The 6,635-nt window shown below is 33.5% G+C and overlaps 1 long non-coding RNA gene across 1 annotated transcript; it reads left to right on the top strand.

The window, feature by feature from the left end:
• The first annotated feature begins 2,893 nt into the window (after nucleotides 1–2,893).
• On the top strand, nucleotides 2,894–3,829 carry LOC113469740. The gene is made up of 2 exons (XR_003393072.1): nucleotides 2,894–2,997; nucleotides 3,182–3,829. It is a non-coding gene; the product is annotated as an uncharacterized LOC113469740 (long non-coding RNA).
• Nucleotides 3,830–6,635: the final 2,806 nt, after the last annotated feature.

Raw genomic sequence — 6,635 nt, 5'->3', positions numbered from 1 at the left:
TGTCTACTTCGCAAATGATTTCATACTTGATGAATCAAGATCAAGAGACCCATCACATACAAGATATCAAGACCCATCAAATATGTATAAGTATAATGTACAATAATACAAGATATTAGGACCCATCAAATGCAAGATATTAAGATAATGATGAGCCTAAATAATGAATCTATGATTAGGAATCACACTATAATAAATCTAAATAAAAAAATATGATTAGGAATTACCTACGAAAATTACAGTAAAAATATAAATAGTATTATTATTTGTTTTATATTTTTTGTATATTAAGTAAATCGATGTTATGTATAAATAAATCAGAAAATAAAATTCTATCTAGATGAGTATAATAACATGTTATTCAATTTAAGTAGGATTTTGTAAGCACTATAAGGCAAGTGATTATAATAAATATTTTTTTGTGATTATAATAAACCTATTATACATTGTAATGCATGTGCTAGCTCTTTTTGACAGAGCAGTTGTGAAATTAAATAAAAGTTGCCATTATTTTCTTAATTTTCAGTATAAAAATTAACCTAAAGGCACTTCGTTACAGACTTACAGAGTAAATGGACACTAATAAGACTTAATAAGTAATACTATAATCATCGGAAGATTTATCAGTATGAAATGAGAAGGGTTGACAAATAGGCAGGTAAAATAATTTTACGTAAAATTACCAACCCGTCTCTCTCCTCGCCACAGATTCCGTCACTCTAAGACAGTCGGATCGCTTGAATCATTATCGACAAAGTGATTCTCACTAACATGAAATTAAATATAGGTAATTCCTTTTTTTCTGCTCTTGGAAAACTCGTTTTGCGGATAATTTCATTATCTACATATCTACCCATTTTATTATGTGCAATTTTGCATCACGATAACACTATCGCTCCTCTGTCCTACTTGGGCGCTGGCAAATAATTAGGTCGGATGAATTGTGTTGATTTATTCAGCTAAGGCCTAGCTAGTACAGTTGGCTGATGGCTAAGGTATTGCAACGGTAATCAGGGGACTTCGAATAGCAGTAACATCAGAAAGGTTATGCCAGATTTTACTACTATAAATCAGTTTATATTGATTAATTAATGAACTGATGGTACCTACCTAAGTTTCTTTTAATTTAAATATTTGATTACTCGTGACAGTTCGAAAAATTTCGCTCGTACGGTGGGTTCTACCTTTCTACATTAGAGGTAGGTATGTACATAAATATGTAGCATGGTGGGTCCAATACCTAATGCCCTTGCTCATTTTCCACTTTTTTTTCCCAGCTTTGATTTTTTTACGGAATGAAAAGGAGCATACCGGAATATGTTCATACATAATGCAAGTACATATTTGTATATTGCCGGTTGCGCCTACACGAAAGAGTTACTTAGAACCAAGAAAAACGTAGAAAAACAACCAAGATAACTAAAGTCCTCACCTATTTATGTTGATTAAAACCAAGCCTCCCAAGCCCTGGTTCAGTCTTTCCGTTGAGGATTCGTGAGGGGCAAAGTTGCGAAAAAAAAAATTGTAGGTCACGTAGGTAGATATTTATAGCCCCTGCGGCTATATCAAGCTGGAAGAGTCCACCCCCCGTCAATCCGCTACCTAGGGGCCCCCGGGCGAAACTTTGGGGGCCCGAATCTTCCGGTTGAGGATTTGTAAGGGGCAAAGCTGTGAAAGGCCAATTTGTGGGCCAGATAGATATACGTGGCCCTTGCTATCGCACTTGGAGAGTCTACCCCCCGTCAATCCGCTACTTAGGGGCCCCAAGACGATACCTTGAGGGCCCTGAAGAAGCTTACCTATAAGCCACTGAAGTATCAGTTGTAGAGAGTTCGACTTGTAATCCAAAGAGTTGGTATTGGAAAATCATCATGTCATCAATAATAGTCTGACAAATATGAAGCCATCAGCGATTGCAAGCTGCTAATGGCTACGATCTGGTGCCAATTGGATTCAATCCGATTTGCCCCAGCCCGGCCTTAAGATAAGCCCTATTTTATATAAGCGCACACGTACAACTTTGACCAGTGCGTAGGTATATTTTCCGAAAAGATTGTTTTTCTGATAGGTACCCCTCTGCCAATATCTAAATCTTAATCTCTGGAAGGTAATGAATGATTAATGACTACACCTGATTATAAGTAGATAAAACTGGTAATACAAGTATTGGTATAGGTACATGATAATTCCTAGGGCATTAATTGGTTCTTTTTCCTAACGAGGAAAACCTTTAAAGACCGTCACAACAACACCTTTGCAGTATGTAGGTAAGTGGGTCACCACGCTACAACATCCGCACGCCAAGAGACAGACGGGTTCACCTAAAGTGCACCACATAAATTATTATAGTAAAATTATGATTGTACAATACCTTACAGTTCATCCAGATCAATGTGACCCAAAATGAAGGTATCAGATTGCAGGAAATCCTTACATTATTGCAATTCAGGTAAGAAAACTTAAGTACAGTAGAACTTCGATTATATCAACTAATTGGGACCGAGGGTAGTTGATATTATCGAGGTTCTGTATAAAAGTTGATCTAATCGACATTCCGTATAAAACAATGAAAATAGGGCCAATTTTAGTGGTACAAAAGAACAAAATAGGGAAGAAATACTCTTTTATTTTTAAATTAAATAAAATAAACTAAGAAACAAACAAAAAAAAGAGAAAAAAAAAAGAAAGGGGGGTGCCTTAGGAGCTGAAAGAAGAAGAAAAGCATGATGAAATGAGGGACAGTAACAACAATCCCTAAGGCCATGCCTGAGGCTGCGTTGCCTGAGCCTGAATGAGTACAACATCACCCACTTACAGCTGATCAGATGATTTCGTCCACAAACAAAAAACGCATCTTCGATATTGTTTTCTTCGTCATTAGTCTCATTATTTGAACACTTTCGATGATCTGTTCCTCTGATAAAGTAGGATTTCCTTGAAAGATAGAGAAAAACCCCGATTTTCGGAGTTGATATAATGGAGGTTGATATAATCCAGGTTCTACTGTACCTAAATTAGTCTCAGGTTATGTAAAACCCAAACAAAAAACGCATCCTCGATATTGTTTTCTTCGTCATTAGTCTCATTATTTGAACACTTTCGATGATCTGTTCCTCTGATAAAGTCGGATTTCCTTGAAAGATAGAGAAAAACCCCGATTTTTGGAGTTGATATAATCGAGGTTCTACTGTACCTACATTAGTCTCAGGTTATGTAAAGCTAAGATTTTCTCGGATGATGAATGTGACGACAGCAAATTTAATTACGATCTACACACAGCATTCCATCGATTTTTTAATTTGAATAAACGAAGTGAGTTCTTATTTTTATTCCGAGAGTTTGTTTTCAGTTTGTCCATAATGCGATAACTCTTGAACGATTTCTAAGCTTCTGATAAAATTAGGTAAAAATGTTCAACACAATAGAGTTTTTGCAACCAAAATTGGCGCCCCGATAACCGAACTCTTTAACGTTACTTGTCGAAAACTCGTTTGGGACGCTAATTTTGGTTGCAAAAACTCGCTATTGAGAAAATTTGCTCGTTTTCGGGCTCTCGAAGACCCAATGATCATACATTACCTGAGACAGCAAATAATTGTATTACATAATCTATTTATTGTGAACACAAAATTGACAGAAACAAAAATAATGTAAGTGAAATTCCATCAAGTTTTGGATTTGTCAAATAGAAGAATACTTGATTATTGGTGATTCCTTACATGAATAGATTGTTTATTAAACGATAAAAAACTAGATGTTATCCTACTAAAAATGTTAGAAACGTTACAGCAATGACTACAAATTAAATTAAGCGAGCGATCAAAAAAAATCGACAATCGGTACAAAATTAATTCTAGTCAACATAAAATAAATACTAGATTATCTATGATATAAAAAATACAATTTGTTAAATAAAGTTCCGGGCTCTCGAAGACCCAATGATCATACATTACCTGAGACAGCAAATAATTGTATTACATAATCTATTTATTGTGAACACAAAATTGATAGAAAAAAAATAATGTAAGTGAAATATATTTTAACTTCTTTTTACAACTTCAAAGGCATTAAAAATCCATCAAGTTGCATTTGTCAGAAAGACGATTACTTGAATATTGGTGATTCCTTACATGAATAGATTGTTTATTAAACGATAAAAAAACTAGATGTTATCCTACTAAAAATGTTAGAAACGTTACAACAATGACTACAAATTAAATTCAGCGAGTGATCAGAAAAAATCTACAATCGGTACAAAATTAATTCTAGTCGACATGAAATAAATACTAAATTATCTATAATATGAAAAATACAATTTGTTAAATAAAGTCCTATTCAATTGAAAAAGAAGAGTAAGGGGGGCAGTAATCTAAGAATAGAGGGCTAAAAACAGAGGGGTGAGCATAGAATAAAGTCCTATTCAATTGAAAAAGAAGAGTAAGGGGGGCAGTAATCTAAGAATAGAGGGCTAAAAACAGAGGGGTGAGCATAGAGCGTAAAGCTTATAGAGGGAAGTGAATATTTGAACCGTATAGAGCTGAGAACGTAATGCTCAATGCTCAGCACTCCACTCTGATTTTACCCCAAGACGCCAAAAATACTCAAAGCAACATGACAAATATTAGTTAATTTAAAAAAGTTATGGCACTCAAATCTGAGTAACCTGAATGCATCAATAAGGTTAAACTCAATTGAATTTCAGTCACTCAACCTAAAAAAAATTATGATTTTTTTTTCTGAACTTTGGACCTCTCAATCCTTGTACAGCAAAAATGCACAAACAGTAGATCAACTTTTATACAGAACCTCGATAATATCAACTACCCTCGGTCCCAATTAGTTGATATAATCGAAGTTCTACTGTACTTAAGTTTTACTGTTTGCAGCTGATATAATACATATATACTCTTGTCTCTAGATCTGTTTTCTATATTAAATGTTTATTTTTCTTCATAATCATATAATTTAGTTCATGCTAAAGTATACATGCTCGTAATTTATTACTGTAATTAAGTGCTTAATTAAGCAGTGCTTGAAAAAAGTCCAAGAACAGAATGTAATTATTACAAAATCAAGGTAGATGGATAGAGAGATGAGTTTTTCAGCATGAATGCTATAATACCCATCCGGTTATGGAAAATTGGAAATTTCCTATTCAGTGGTATTTTTGTCGCGGTCTCGACTATTTGCTAACTAACCTCTCCCCGTTGCCTTCAGTTTTTCTTGACTTTTCTTGTGCCCTGTATTATTTTTAACATCGAACTATTTTTTTCTATTTATTATATTTTTGTTGACATTAATTTATATCAATAATCGTGTTTTGATACGTTCGCTTGTGAATTGGTTACGTGCCTCATTTTATACTTCGTAGTTAATATTGCCTATGTACTTGTCTATTTTCCGTGTAATAATATTTTTCCATTATTTGACATGAATTGTATTGGACAAATTCCCGTCCTAGACCCATAAAAATCTTACTAACAGCTCCCCCTCCCCATCCAGAAGAGATCTAATTCTTGGGATTTTAGAGTTTCCAAGAAAGTTTGCCATGTCCTATTTTTTTCTGTCTTCCTGATTGGGGTATAATTTTTCGAAACAGCTGCCTTATTACAAGATTTCATGGGCATTACCTATGCGATCGAAGTATCAAAACAAAACCTGAAATCATACCCTGATTTTCATTATTATTTTTATACCTATGTTTATTATTTTCTCCAAACTTCCGTTTCCGTCACTTTTGTAGATACAAGATATTTTATTTCTTCTATTTTAGTATACTCACGGGTTGGTTAATTTACGTAAAATTATTTTACCTGCCCCTTTGTCAAACCTTCCTATTTCATACTGATAAATCTTCCGATGATTAAGTATAGTATTACTTATCAAGTCTTATTAGTGTCCATTTACTCTGTAAGTCTCTAACGAAGTGCCTTTAGGTTAATTTTTACACTGAAAATTAAAATAATGGCAACCTTTAATTAACTTCACAAATGCTCTTTTAAAAGGAGCTAGCACATGCATTACAATGTATAATACCTAGGTACATCATATTTATAATAATCACTTATAGTGCTTACAAAATCCTACTTAAATTGAAGAACATGTTATCATACTCTTATCTAGATAGAATTTTATTTTCTGATTTATTTATACATAACATCGATTTACTTAATATACAAAAAATATAAAACAAATAATAATACTATTTATATTTTTACTGTAATTTTCGTAGGTAATTCCTAATCATATTTTTTTATTTAGATTTATTATAGTGTGATTCCTAATCATAGATTCATTATTTAGGCTCATCATTATCTTAATATCTTGCATTTGATGGGTCCTAATATCTTGTATTATTGTACATTATACTTGTACATATTTGATGGGTCTTGATATCTTGTATGTGATGGGTCTCTTGATCTTGATTCATCAAATATGAAATCATTTGCGAAGTAGACAGCGCCAACGGAAATAGCACTTTTAATGCACCAGTTCTCGACGGATCACGCAAGTTAAGCAACTCTGTCCGTGGTTGGTATCTGGTCTATCTGGTTACCGTCTAGTGTGATTCCTAATCATAGATTCATTATTTAGGCTCATCATTATCTTAATATCTTGCATTTGATGGGTCCTAA

Source organism: Diaphorina citri, unplaced genomic scaffold (assembly GCF_000475195.1).
Source record: "Diaphorina citri unplaced genomic scaffold, Diaci psyllid genome assembly version 1.1 scaffold1207, whole genome shotgun sequence".
Lineage (NCBI taxonomy): Eukaryota > Metazoa > Arthropoda > Insecta > Hemiptera > Psyllidae > Diaphorina > Diaphorina citri.
This window is presented reverse-complemented; position numbering and strand designations above follow the sequence as displayed.